The following is a 15,800-nucleotide window of genomic DNA, read 5'->3' as shown; positions in this document are numbered from 1 at the left end:
TTGGACTGTCAGCAATAAATGCATCATCTGCAAAGCATGTGAGATTTACCAAGAACAATACAACAGATTACAATCATATTAAGTCATAGAATAACTCTATTGAGATTTCTAAGTTTACCAGGGAGACACTTAGCATAACCAAGTGTGCAAATCTTACCCAATCGGTGTACCTATGGGCAGGTGGGGCAACAGAGGCTCAGCTCCTTAACTGATCCTGGCTTGCCTGCAACGGTACCCTTCTACACCCCACATTTTCCTTCTCTCTTAAGTCATTCAGTACTATTTTCTTACTTTCGGTGGAACTTGAGCGACTGTAGACAAACATACCTATCTTGAAAAGTTTACTTGAAACCACCTTTTTGACAAAGAAGTGGTAAACTGCTGGCTCAGGAAGCCAGACAGTTTATCAGCTCCAACAGTATCTTCAAGACTCCACCCCTGGAGGATGATCATGGAGTTTGGCCATGGGACCTCCACCCCAGTCCACACTCCATGTTGGTTTTTCTTACAGACAGCATACCAGGTTCTCCTAGTACTAACAGCTGAAGTTGCAGGTCACATTCCTTAGGGAACTATCATGGAATGGACAATCCACCACATTCCACCCTGGAAATCTTCCTTCTCTCAAGAGGTGGACATTTCAATAAGTCATCTCCAATAAATATTTCACAAAAGTAAAACTACTTTTCCTAATAATATCTATTGTCACTGTACACATCTAGAATTGAATTCAGAAGATGGACATAACTTTTCTTCTCATTTTAAGATGATGGTTTAAGCTGCAGAACTTACAGCAGTCCCACAAAGAAAGTTTCTTGTCTGAGTTTCAAATAAAATGATTTACCAGTTCAAGTTATTTTTGAAAAGCCTAAGGCTTTTTTATTGCTCATTTAAGAAGTTACTCTGAATTTTAAAAGACTAATTTCATAGTTTTCCACAAAAACACTGAGAAAAACAAAAACAAAGATAGAACTGTTTAAAACTACTTCACACATCGCCATAAAAACTGAGAAACAAATAGGAAGATCTAAAACTAGCTTGATTTCAGTTTTTAAACAAGAACCCAACTTCTTTCCCCCATATTACAAATATATCAGTTTTCAGTTACCTCTTCAGTGTCTCAGAACTGATTTACAACAGATTACCAGACAACCACTACTTCATACAAACTCGGCTTGATCCTCTGGATACTGGTAGATAACTGCCTCTCACAGCAGACTGCAGGATCATTAACATTTTTATTTTTCAAGACCTACTATATTTATGTTCCTCTTCAGACTTATACCACCTATTTCTTCAATATGAATGCCACACAGCTGCCCAGAGAGGTTGTGGAGTCTCCTTCTCTGGAGATATTCAAGACCTGCCTGGACACCTACTTGTGCGACCTGGTGTAGGGAACCTGCTTTGGCAGGGGGGTTGGACTCGATGATCTCTGGAGGTCCCTTCCAACCCCTACGATTCTGTGATTCTGTAATTCACCTTCACAGTAATTGCATGTTACAGAAAATTACAGTTTGAGAAGGAAGGACACATTTGAAAATAATCCAGTTAAATATCACTTAACTGCACAAGTGCAAAACAGAGACCTTGAAAGCACTTTTTCAGATTATACTTATAACAAAGAAAGGCCCAAATGCTATAATTATTTCTTATTTTTATCTCCAAGTACTCCAAGTGACTAAAATTCTACTGCACATCTTGCAGGTTTCACTCTTAACAAGGTTAAAAGGTTACTTCATGCTGACTAGTTATTTTTCCTCTGTAGTCTGTGTGATGGGTACCAGTCACTATTCATAGATGTGACGCTCAGCCAGCCACTCTGTAAAATAGAGCCACACCTGCCACTTCTTTCAAACTATATGTATATAAATTTAGTGACACCACATTTTGTTTTGATAATGCAATGAAAAAACTATATAGGGTTAATTTAAAGAGGACATAATTAAAACTGGCCAAGCAACTTAAATGCTATTTAATGTTATTTCCAAACCTTTGATTGGAAATATAATCTATCAACTCTTATGGTCTATAATCCCCATTTCACTTTTACACAAATCTTCAACTTCATAATCTTTTACACTCATGTCCAAACACATCTAAATTAATTATAAAATAATATTGCAAAATAAAATTAAAAAGTTTCTCTTATGGAAGAAACAGTCAAAACATTAAATATATATATTTTAATCCATGTTAAGTGTTAACGAACTTGAATCAAAGTACGAGTAACACATTTTATTTGAATGTATTAAATGCAACCAATGATTCTGCAAAGATTAACATTGTAATTAGTCATTAGTATTATAAATATTTTTGATCTATTCCCTTAGCTGATTATAAAACATCATGTTTTATAAGAATCATCATTGTTGGTATGCATCTCATCTACTTAGGCAGATATAACTTGTTTTATCTAGTTATGCCACCCCACAGCTTGTACTTAGTTCTGATTCTTATTCAAAGTGAAAAAACAGTCATCTTCATTCCCAAAGTTATGTTTCGAATGAAGTGCAATAAGAGAGGTGGGGGGAAGGGCTGGGTAGGAAGTAAGTAGAGATGGCAGAAATGAACAGAAAGAGTAGATGCCACACCTGGAAACACAGGAACAACAATGCTCTTCCAACAATTTTAGCATCACATATATTTAAAATTGTAGTAACATTAAAGCAACACTAATTTCACACATTTTTCCTTTTGCCACATATATTTTTGTCTCCTACTTATAAGCTGTAACTAACAGAGCTTTAAGTGGTGCATTATTTTAAACAACAAACTGATGGCCCACTAATTCAGAAGAAAAAGCAAGGCAGGAAAAAGTCCCATCTTTTCCATACACAGAAGATGGAACTGAAAATTTAAGTCACTACAAATGTTTCATCATTATTCACGATTTGTCTGAACTTCTAAGTTCATGCTCAATGGAATATTTAAGAAATGTTTGAACTAACACTCCTTTTAAGATCAATGTAGCATTCACTATTAACTAACAGAAACAATTCTAGAGCAATGCTGAGTTCATTAGAAACTCCTATATGAATAGCTGTAGAGGGAAGCTGCTGGTATCAACTGCTGATACAAATGAAGCAGCACCTACAATAAGACAATTTAGAATGATGTAGACAATAAGACAATGTAGAATGACAGGTGAAACAAAGTGCCTTTCTTACCCAACTTTTAAAAGGACAAGAGGATTTTGTTTTGAAATTTTAGTTCTAACAAACTTTTGAATTGTAAACCACACAGTCGAAGCGTTACAAAGACACTTCCTAAAAAAAAAAAAAAAAAAAAAAAAGTGGCATACTCTCTGGAAAGCTAAGCCATTTAATCATAAAGTAGAATGTTTAGTTCTGAATAGCAAATGTAAATATTTCACTAGTGAAAAAGTCAGTATTAATCATAATAATCACACACATTACGTACATAGAAGTATATATGCGAAACATCACGGGATGCTTAGATTGTGGCTTTTTTTGTAGATTGCTATAAAATCACTAAATGTGTTTACTGTGGTTAAAGCATTAGCCAGTAATTACACTGAAATATCTTTTGTTCACTAATGAACTGACTCCTTAATGCACAGCGACAAAACAAAACATAGCTTTGAACCTCGGCCTGTATTCAGACAACTGAATATCCTTTGGCATCTACATGAGATATGTCACAACTAAAGAAAAAATAGTTCAGACATGGATTGCATTAGTTAAAATTATTGAATAGCACAGGTTTCTTACTAATGGATCACGAGACTATGCATTTACAGATGGATTTTTCTGCTGGGTTCTGTCTCTCTCTTCCTTAGGGCATCAGATGCCACAGCATGCACAACATGCACACAGAAAAGCAAGAGTCCATCTCCTGCATGCAATGATAACAATACACAGTAAACTGCACAACGTATGTGAACAGCTGGTGAAAGACATTTAGCATCCTTGGGTGCTTAATTATTAGAAAGTTCTAAACACCACGCTATTTTTTCTCTCTTCAATTAATCATAGGTTTCCCTGTCTCCCACATTTTGTTCACTATTACGAAAAGCTAAATACTTTCTAGCAAGCATTTGCATTTTTGTTTAATTTTCTCCTTCTATTTTGTCACCCTGTTATTCTAGATAATCACTTTCCTGATTAAAAATTAATTTGTAACTACCTCTTGTACTTCTACATAAGGATTTGGTGATTAATTTTCAGACTATTAATGACTCTAGATATATGTAAAATTTAAAAACTTTTACAGGGAAAGGAACTATCAGATGGACAACAAAAAGAAAGTGATGCATTCTGTTTAAAATTCCGAAGCTGAACTTAGTCTATAAATTGCTAGAACTGATCATAAACCATTTTAGTGGCTGCAAAAATAATGACATAATATCATATGTATATATCAAGAAATCCTAAGTAACAAGGGGATCTCTGTAACTTAATTAACTTTCTATACTATATGATAGAGCAATAAGTCATCTGAAAGTAACTTACACTTGATTTCAAACCTTTTGCTTTACAAAAGAATTAATACACTAAAGATGTTTTTGTTATAATATTTCAGTAATGAGGATTCTAATATTTATCAACTGAAAACAAACCTTTAGTGTGTCCTTCAAATTTCCTACATCTTAGGCTTCCGAATAGTTGCTATTGCTAGTAGTTTTACTTGTTTTTGGAGACTTCTATACATAGATTTACAGTGCACCCAATCATCATTTATAATGTTTGTACTTGTTTAACAAACGACAGATTTTTGAGTCAACATTAATATTGTAGTGTTAATTTCTACCTCAGATTTAATTAATGCAGTATGCTCCAATTCTATTAAAATATTTGCAGAATTTTACACAAAAGAGACACCATAACATAAGAATAAGCAGCCTACCATATAAATCCTGCCTATTAACTTGCTTCTCATAACATTATCTCAAATCATTAAGCTCTTTCAGCAGTATAGGAATTTTACTTTTGAGTTGTATTACATTCCTCTATAATTTGAGGTGTGAATCAGAACATGAGCATAATAGTAAATAAAGGATAAAATTCGTGAAAGTGTTTACACTCATGCTGTAAAACAAAACTAACAAACAAATATTTTAAAAACATGAAAAGCTTAGTCTTTCATACAGCTATCCACCTCTGACATTGCTGTGAAAGAAACTGAACTGTGCATTTAGAAGAAAACATCTCAAATTCCTTAAGGCAGAGGCTATGTATTTATAAGATCTGAGTTTTCAATAGCTTTTCAGCTACAGCAGAAATATGATGGCAGTATTACAACTGCAGAATATATAGATATATACAATTTTACAGGAAATTTAATTCACAAGGGTAATATGTGTATGATGCCAGTAATACAGAGATATCTCAAATTATCATTTCACTTTTCCTTCATATTGGTGATAAGCAGTTTGGAAATCTGCAAATAAATCTGCACAATTTTAAGTCAAATTTTTTTTATATTTGTCTATAATTTTTAAACTGCCTAGAGAAACAAAGGATTTTATGGTATTTACAAACACTGCTACACTTAAGAACACAGTAAACCTTTGGTACAAGAGTTTAAACAAACTGAAAAACAAAAAAATCAAAGTTACCTGCATTTACAACTAACAGGAAAAATGTGTACTGAAGTCGTAATTCTACTATCTGGAGTTGGAAACAACATCAGGTTTAGAGGGATATAGCCTTGGTTCTGTTAGGGGGAAGGGAAGGGAAGGGAAGAGGGAAGGGAAGGGAAGGGAAGGGAAGGGAAGGGAAGGGAAGGGAAGGGAAGGGAAGGGAAGGGAAGGGAAGGGAAGGGAAGGGAAGGGAAGGGAAGGGAAGGGAAGGGAAGGGAAGGGAAGGGAAGGGAAGGGAAGGGAAGGGAAGGGAAGGAAGGGAAGGGAAGGGAAGGGAAGGGAAGGGAAGGAGGAAGGGAAGGGAAGAACACAACAAAACAGACTTTCCAAGCACATAAGCTATCTTTCAACAAACATTTATAATGAGGCATTCCAGCACTATGCGCTGTCAGAGGGACAGAGAGGACAGAAAGCAGAAGTGCAATTGACTGTAATTGCCCTCATTCAGAAAAAGGGATGAAATATCTGCTTCATTCTAAAGCGGGTCTTATTTCTTCATTAAATATACACGTGAAGATCCTTTTTGATTAGTCTGAAAAGAATCAAAGTTCAAAAAAAATTAAGATCAGTGAACAGTTAGGAAGTACGTGAAATGACATGTGCACTGTTGAAGCTTTATCGAGTTATATCTTAAATCTTATAAATCTATTAACTTTTGTAACCTTTTATTCAATGAAAATAAATACAATATACATTTCCTGAGGAATTAAATTGCCAAAGAAGCTCCTTCTTGCCAAAGCAAGATCTCTCAGTAAGACCTATCTTGTTGCTTCTATAAATACCTGTAGCAGATATGATTAGTAACTTTGTAATGTAACAGAGCTGTGTTACAGCTTGCATCTTCTCAGATAATATTGCAACTTTCTTTGTTACTCTGCCAGAGTAGCAAAGGACTTCTTTTACTGAAGAACTATTAAAGGCCAATTTACTCTTATTCTTTGAAAAGCACATTAATCAACACACATTTGCACCTCTCCTCTGCTGCTCTACTTACTTGCATTGGTAATAAGTACAACTCCAGGTGCAGAGATGTTTCCTGCACAGTGTTCCATCCTAAACACATCATTTTGATCAAAAGGAAATATGAAACCTTCCCATTTACACTAATATTAGGAGAAACTATAAGGTTAAAATCCCCTATTCCTCTACACAGTTTTTAATTAAAGAACTCCAGAAGCAACTTATTGCAACAAACACAAAATAGACAAAGTTACCGATTAATTTCTAGATGTACAGGCATGAATTATAGATACTACAACTTCTACTAAGAAGCTTGTATTTTGCTATTTCATACCATGAAGATACTAAGTGCAAAGAGTTATATTTTAGAGAAACTGCTAGAAAAAAAAGAGACCTATGTCTTAAAAACCTTTTCACTTACACAAGAGACTGACAGGAAGTTTTTATTGTATAACGACAGTCTTTCTACTCTGAGTAATGCTGAATACGTTCAGGATACAATTCAGTGTTACTTGATGTCAAAACACATTTTTATGAAAAAATGTGCAAAAAGTCTTCAGAAAATATTTACTATAAGAAAATTGCCTTTATAATTACATTAGTTTTTCTGACACAGTCACATCCCCTCTAAAGTTAGAGGCAAGGGAACTACTGGTTGAAACTACAATATCAAGAAACCTATTTTTCAAAGAGGCCAAGAAAAAAAATACATAGATTTACATCACTTAGATTTTTGAATAATGGCACCAGAAAGTTACGTAAAGGTAAAGCATAAGAAAACAAAACAATACAATTGGAACTGAAGCTAATAAATCAAGCAAAATGAAAGAGTGTCCATTACCAAAGGCCTTACTCTTATGCTGAAGGCAAGATGGCTAGGGAGAACTGCAAATGAGCAGAAAGGGAATGGGGATGTCTCATGACCTGCGAATAGTTTTATCTTTCTCTCTGAACAGAAAATGGAAACAGAATGGTGCAAAGTCCTTTGGGATATGTAGCTGTTCTTTTCTGAGACAGGTATACCTGGAACAATCCACAGAACTGGAACATTAATTCTTTATCTCCCAGCGCACTATATCATGTTGTTATTTGGAGTACAACAAAAATCATGAAACCATGACATTAGGTCATAGCTGGAGAATAGGACTATGCAGTGTTACTTCCACTGACTGTATTTCTTTTATGTACATTTCAGAAAAAGACCTCTATATTACTCAGTTTGTCTACATCATCGTTATCAATTAGTACAACATAATACAAACAGAGCGTGTTGTTTCTCAGGAGCTAATGTGCAGAGTATGTGATTTTAACGCAGGATAGTTTGAAGAGGAATAATCCATTTAGTTAAGTTTAATCTAAAAATAATCCAGATCCTGGGTTCTGTGATCTGTCTGTGTGGCTAACTGAAGGACAGACTATGAGAATAATTAGGAGACATTCTTTAAAAGCACACTTCAAATCATTCTGCTCACATGGGCATAACCAGATACTTGTCTTCTGGAGGCTGATGTTGTCCTTAACTGATCAGGGCAAGGGAGAAGACAAGGAAACTATGCAGATGTGTTTACATCTAGTAATGCTTATGAGATAAAGTGCACAATCAAGTTCAAAACACAGATTTGTCACTGCACTTCTCATAACACTCTCAGCAACATTTAGAGTCTTTGTGATGAATTATTTTGTTATTGGTTTTTTTTTTTTTTTAAATACTAAAGTAAGTAAAGTCAATTTCTGTGAATATAAAAAAGAAAGAAAAGCTGCACAAATATGAATATGCAATAGAGGTTTATCAAGTGTACTGCAATAACTAGCAGATTGTTTCCACTAAATACAAGGCAACTAAATGCAGTCTTTAATCTTCTAGATGTAACATCCAATAAAATACAAGGAACAATCATGGTGAGTGAATAATTTTTGCATAAATCATAGCAAGATAAGAAATATGAATAAAATTTTCATATTCTGTAATAGATGTTTGATCATCAAAAGAATATGTAAAATCCTTCTATCATTCTGTTTATTAACAAATGTTGAACATGCAACAGGTAAATGTGTGTCTTGATACTACCGAAGCATGAAAAGTGAAACAATGAAAATTATCTTCCCTTCCTCCTCAATCTCAAAATAACATACAAGCGGAAAATAGAGGAAATAGTACAACAGACTTGCATAGAGAAGAAAAAAAAAAATACATGTATTTGAATGATTATCTTCCTGTGATTCTGATTATCAGTCTACTTTATTCTTATAAACATTCATTACGTTTGTAGAGCAAAACAGCAGAAATATGTCAGACAAGGAGGACTTCATAGGATACTTCTGCTGTAGAAACAATTTGAGTCAGCTACAGATATCATAAAACACTGGAGAAAAAAAAAAGCGAGAAAAACTTTAAATCCATCACAAAATGTTATTGTTCCCTATTTGTAGTTCTCTAGGGCTATATATTATTACTGGGAGTTCTATGGTGTGGATACTATACAAGCACAAAAGAAAAGCAACTTTTGCCCCTACAAATATAAAGTGTAATAAAAAAACAATATATTTGATCACATAGATGGGACAAAAGAAAAGATGAAACAGTACTTTTCCTCTGATAGAACATCAAGTTGAAGAGCTGTAAAGCTCCTGAAGATAGCATGTCAAAGAAAAATCTTGAGGAGGAAGTTGTAAGAAATGGATAGATGTGTTTATGTATTAAAAGAAAAATACCTTAATTGACTGTTAAAGGAAAATGCTCATGGTTATAAAATTCATTTTCCATATGCTTGTTTCATAAGACTTATAGAGAGATTAACCTAACTTAAACAGCAGCACTATGGTTATAGCAAAGAAAGTCACACAAAGTGAAACAGGGATATTAATACTATAAATCACTTGTCTTAATTATCAAGATTATTTTAAGTATTTAAGATCTATCTTGTACTGATACATTTAATTTTTTCATCTACTGAACACATTTCATTAGATGTGCCATTTTTCTGTATTCCTCAATTTCACTAACCATTATAAACACCCATGAAACATAGTAGCAAAGAAAAGTGGCTTTCATTGGGAGTGTGTATAATTCTCATTACAAATCTATCCACTATCTCTAATTATCACTTAGAGCAAATTAATAGGAAAAAAAAAAAAAAAAAGAATACTGAGCCTCTTCCACAGAAGTAAATTTTTCAAAACAAAGCATTCCTGCCAAGAGAATTTCTGAGCAATTTTTGTATGGCTCTTTTCCAAATGCGTTTGATTACAGCCGTGATCAATTCTGCCGAGCAAGCAAAACCAATAAAATATTCATTTACTAATTTTACTCAAGGGCAATCTTTTAACCTGCATTTTACAAATATGAATTCAAGAGGCTTTCTCCAAGAGAAAAGTTGCTTTTTCCTTTGGTAAAAACTACTATTTGCTTTGCAAAATTATCAGCTTTGATGTCCACTTGCTAGCAATCACCAGTATTAGCTAGACCATTGGAATACAAAATAAGCAATCAATCGGCATTTAAGCAACATACGATGTTATGAAATTTCTACTCCCTATGCCACAATTAAAGATGCACATGTTATTTCAATTATGCAATTTGTTAAAACTCTACTGAAATACAGTTGATTGCTTTTCATTTTCCTTTTTAAACAGATTATCATTATAAAGATATCTTTATAAAGATCCTGGTCAGAAGACTAAGCTTCATGTTTCCATTCCACAATTTTCAAGAATTTCTCTTTTTTTTAGATAAACACTTGATTGGCCATCTTTGAAAATTAAAACAATTGACGAGAGGTATGAGCATATATTCCAATGAATCTTGGCATAGAAGTCTAATAGCAAAAGCTTGATGACATGAACTTCAGTGCCAGTTTCCCTTCAAATTTAAGAAAAATATGATTTCTTAGTATCTAAGATGGCTTTCAGGATTTTAACTTTAAAATCTCATTGTGTTTAAATTTCTTATTTTAATTTAGGGTACCTATTGTGTTATGCACTATATAAATCATGCTCAATTGAAAAAGAAAGTACAGTTGATTTTGCATAATGAGTTTTCAAAACTAATTTTAGGATACTATATCTATATTATTATATATTCTTTTATACTATATATTTCTTGGTTCTCTTCGTAGCTGAATAACTCAAGACAGTCTGTAACTTGTTTGGCTTAGATATACAGTAGTATTTCTTTTATGCCTTCAACACTTTTTATCAGATTTTAAATATAGCAGAAAAACTTCAGGAACTTCCATTTCATAGCACGTTTAACTTTAGCAAGAAATTTTACCGGCTACATCCTTGTAAATTTTTCAGTCAATTTTCAATTTCAAGCTAGGAAAAATATTACCAAATTGCACAATTATTCAAATGAAGGCAGAACTGAGGACAGAACACTACATTTAAGAAACAGGATGGAGAAGTAAAGCGTAAGAAATTAGACAGAATGAAATTAGAAGCCTGCAATTCAGAGACAGAAGACGATACAAAGGTCAAAAACATAAAATACTATGACAGGTGAGGAATGAGTAGGATGTTTACATATACAAAACAGAGGATGCAAAAAGATGAAATTTCATGACTATTTGCTGACTCAAATGAATGGGGTAGCACTCTCAGCAGGCCTGAACTAGATGAAAGTGAAATACACACATTAAAAAGTTTGTTTGTTTTCCTTTGGGTTTCTTTTTTCCATAAAATGAAAAGTATAGTAGAAAAAGAAGAAAGTTTAACTTCCTTGCTTTTCTTTTGCATGCGGAATACTTTTCATTTAATAATGTAACTGTTTGTAACTTTGTAATGTAAGTTTTCATTTTTTTTTCTTAATTAACTACAACTTATGTGATATTTATTTAGTAAACATGCATCTTCTTCACTGTTGATGAGACATAACCAACATATTTTTGCGGTCTTTTCTGCTAGTACTGTTAATTAGTGCACTAGAAGAGATTAGTTTTATTCTGTACTTTATGAAAATCTCCAGAGTCTTTTTAATAGATGTAGTAGGTGTACATGAGTCTAAAATTATTTAGATCTAATTACCTGTGCTTTGAGAGCCACCTACTTTAAATTAGGAGATTGTTTCATTATATCCCTGATATAGTGAAGAAAACAAACAAACCAAACTACACTGGCAAGATCAAAGACTTAGAAAGTTAGGTATGAAATAACTCAAATAATGAGCAAAGAGCTTCTATGTTCCATACTCCAGAATTGACTGAAATAGAAATCAAGCCTCTTTTTAATAAATTTTTTAAGGTCAAAGGGTACATTTACTTCATAGAAAAATATCAGAAGTTTTGATTATCTGAAACTGCAATACTTCAGACACTATACACAAAATTGATGAGTAACAAGCTTTTCTCCAGAAATGCAACAATTTATAACATAATGTGGATATAAATTATATATATAAATGGATATTCCAGATTAACGATGTGTACATCACATGTGTACAGCACATGACTATCACCAAAGCTTACCGCATTGAAAAAACAGAAGTACATTAAGCAAAATATCATCATGGTTGACTTAAATCCAAACATAATCAAAGTAACAGTCATTATGCAAGTCCAATAAAGCTTCCACAACCTCCAGTGAGCAATACAGGCAGGCTGGTAATAACAGACAAGGAGAAGCCTATGGTACTCAATGACATTTTTGCATGAGTCTTCACTGGCAACTGGTCTTCACACACTCCTCGATATCCACCATCTGGATATCCACTAGGTATCAAAAGCCTGAAGTTTTTTTTTTTTTTTTCCCCAGAGAAAGCCCATCACTGGCTACTTACACAGAAAGCTAGTAACTTCCTCTACAGGGATTATAAGATGCAAATTGTACAAACCTAGAAAGGTACAGTATGAGGGTGAGTATTCACCCTGCACTTCTATCTTTTCCCTTGAGTGCCTATATTCTCTGAAGAGAAAGACTCTGAGTGAGATCCTCCAGCTGATATTTAATGATACTTCCCAATCTAAAGAGGCACTGATTTTATATCTATCTTTATATCACTGATTCTTTATATGCAAAGGACATCTATAGTTGATATCTTGAGGTTTATACATGTTTTGGTAAGTGACAAAGATCAGGTTTTGGTTTAAAAATATAAAAGAAACCCTACACAGAGATAGCTAAAATAACAGTGTTAAAGTGACAAAGGTAGGATTTGGCAGTAAAACTGACATTTAAAAGATACTGCTTTAAGGCTCTTAATCTTTAAAAGATAAAGACAGTAGATATTTTGATGACTTACATTGAAATTCTATATCATATGTACTACCTAGATGGTAGCAGGCTGCCAATAGTTTATACAACACATATGTGCTTTAGGCATTAAGTTATTTAATTTATATGTTCTATGTTCATCATCCTATACGCAAGAGTGAGAGCGTGCTTACACTCTTCAGTCCCGATCAATCAGACGGAAGCCAGGCTGGTCAGTCTGTACTTATATTTTGTGTGAATTCTGGTGGTGTGTTGCACTAGATATAAGTAATGCTTTTTTGAGCATTACTAAGTTAGTAGTCAAAGCCTTTTGCAAGTTCTATAATCTAAAAGTCATGGGAAGAAATACATTTGATGGTTTTAATACAATACTTCCCTTATGTTGTCATGCAGACAGAACAATTTTTCTCTAGTATTACCTACTTTTTATCCTGTCTTTCTATTTTAAATAGATTACTGCTTTGCTATTACGATAAATACATACTGTTAATGAACTACTGCAACAGGTTTTCTCTTACTGAACACTAGAGACTATTTCCAAAAGTATACGCATATTCAAAAAATGGTTTTGTATATTATCAGATAAGTTGGAAATAGTTTTTTTTCCCCCTCAAGCAAAACTATGGTTCTCTTCAGGCAGGAAACTGAAAATATGGGACATAACTGATTTTTTCTTAGAGCTTTTCGAGCTGGAAAAAAAAAAAAAAAAGAGAGAAGAAGAGAAATACATTTTGCATAATAAAACTGCTTTGTTCTGCAAGTTATTACACTTCATGTTGAGTCTGTCATGTCATAACTTTAGGAGATTTTTTACTATGTTAGGCAGAGCAAATACTGAAATGTCCTCAAAAGTAAAGAAAGTAAATTACAGGTATGACAGAAAAGACGTTTATGGAGCTGAAAAGCAATGCACTCTGAAACAGTTTTTGTTCTTGATCTTAGTGCAATCAGATACATGATGAAGCTTTCCTATGAAGTTTTCAATTCTCTGCAGATTTAATTATTCTAAATGACTACCCATTGTTTTCAAATTAGTCTCCATGACACTGAGCTAAATGCAGTCTTCCAGTCCAAGTAGATTCCTTGCATAAATACTGCATAATTGAGCTGTTAATTATACTTGCAGTGATTATTATTGATGAAATAGTATTAAAGTGCAGGACAGAGTCAAATAAGGATCATTATATTTAAATAAGTCTATCTGACAATAATTGGTAACTGCAATAAAATGGTTTTAAAGTTGATATAATTTCAAATTGATGCTCTTATACACAGATGAAAAAGTGTACTTCTCTCATCCCAAGAGAAAACCAGAAATGCAGTTTTTATCATCATTTAATCAATTGCGGGTGTAAAACATTTGTTCAGAAGAATTAAAAACTGTAAATTCACATTCTGTTATTTGCAACATCTGCAATTTAACTAAAGATAGCATCAAAAGCAAGAATTTTTTGTTTTCAAAATTATGGTCTAATAAATGCCTGTCTTTTTCCCTGTTGTGATTCTTTTTGAACTGTTACTGTGAAATTTTATTCAGTTGCTATCAAATTCAGTGCCATGTACATAAGAAACTGAAGCAAAATAACCCTCTTCTCTTGCTGTTTCAATATACTATGTGCTCAAGTATGCAAATAAAATAAAAATTCCACAAGGTTGCCTACAGGACACTACGCACACAGCTTCTGAAGATTTTTTCAGTTTCCTAACTCCAGCACATCAATTTTAATTTTGACCCTTCTGTAAACCGTACAGAAATTACTGGAGGCTGTGTCAGAATTAACTGCCACACTTCTGCTACAAACAGTTGTGTTGTTTTTTTTTTAATCTTTAAATTAAAAGATGAAAAGCTAAATGTGTATCAAAATACACATTTATTTAAAATCCACTATGCAATATTCAGCATAAAAGTGAAGCAAAGTATTGTTTCTAACCCCTAGTAAGTATTTTCTGCTCCATTTATAAAATGAGGATACTTTAGAAGTATCTTTAAAAGCGGAAGAAAGTAGGTGGCTTGCAATTATGGAAGTAACACTGAAAGTGTTCAAACATTTTACTGTGAAAAAAAATGCCATTGCAAAATTTTTCAACAAGTCAACAATAATTCAATAACTGTTGTAATACTTAAAAATTAAAGGTACTTCCAATGTTATCCTCATTTCTCCTTGAAGGAATACAGAAGAAGTTTTGGTGGTTGCAGTTCAAAATCTAAATTCCTTTTTTATTTGCACATCTCTAGCTCAAATATCTGCAGTTATAATGTATGTGTGTATATACATATATATACACACACATATATTAAATACATTATATATATATATACACACACATATACACACACACACACACATATACACACACACGCAGGCACATAGGTACAACTAGATACATAAATTGTATTTGTCAATAGGAAAAATGTGTCATTATGAGTTTCTTTTTCACAAGAAAACCATAATCAGCAAGAGAAAATAGAAAATCAAACTTGTTATTTGAGGGCACATGCATGATACATAAATGCGATTTATGAAGAAAATTTAATACTAATTAATAAGCCTGGTATAATTTCATTTTGAAATCTCTACTGCTAAAAATAATACACTGCATTTTCCATAAAAAAAGCAGATACTATAACTTTGCACAGAAACTGAATAGCTTTACAGTTTAATCAAGTAGGAATGAATATCGAAGGTCTAGCCTGATTTCACAGCCATTAGTGCTCTTCTTTGCATGATCAATTCCTTTACCAGTAGTACAAATTTTTATGGAAGTCCAGAATAATAAGAAAAACAAAAACAACATAAAAAAAGGCCTATTTGTCAGAAAAATCAATGTCAGTTTTCTCATAAAACAAATTCTTGTTGAGAAATACCATTAAGTGTTTTTCATCTTGCTCCTGAATTGAAATAGCGTGGTAACAGAATAGCTAGATAATTGTACATCTTATTCTCTGCTTTAATGTATTAACTTAAAGCAAGAAGCATACTTGACTGATTAGAAGTTACAAAGCAACATTTTGGGTATGCTGATTGCA

At 33.1% G+C, this 15,800-nt stretch overlaps 1 long non-coding RNA gene across 3 annotated transcripts in view; it reads left to right on the top strand.

Moving 5' to 3' along the window:
* Positions 1-15,800, top strand: part of LOC146544503 (uncharacterized) — a 90,293-nt gene that overhangs the window by 46,911 nt on the left and 27,582 nt on the right. For 2 of the 3 annotated variants that reach the window (XR_014883177.1, XR_014883175.1), the window contains exon 3: positions 12,314-12,413. This is a non-coding gene — a long non-coding RNA (uncharacterized LOC146544503). The remainder of the gene's footprint in view (positions 1-12,313; positions 12,414-15,800) is intronic. The other variant, XR_014883176.1, reaches the window with a different exon arrangement.

The sequence above is a fragment of the Meleagris gallopavo genome, chromosome 4, assembly GCF_905368555.1.
Source record: "Meleagris gallopavo chromosome 4, MGAL_WU_HG_1.1, whole genome shotgun sequence".
Lineage (NCBI taxonomy): Eukaryota > Metazoa > Chordata > Aves > Galliformes > Phasianidae > Meleagris > Meleagris gallopavo.
This window is presented reverse-complemented; position numbering and strand designations above follow the sequence as displayed.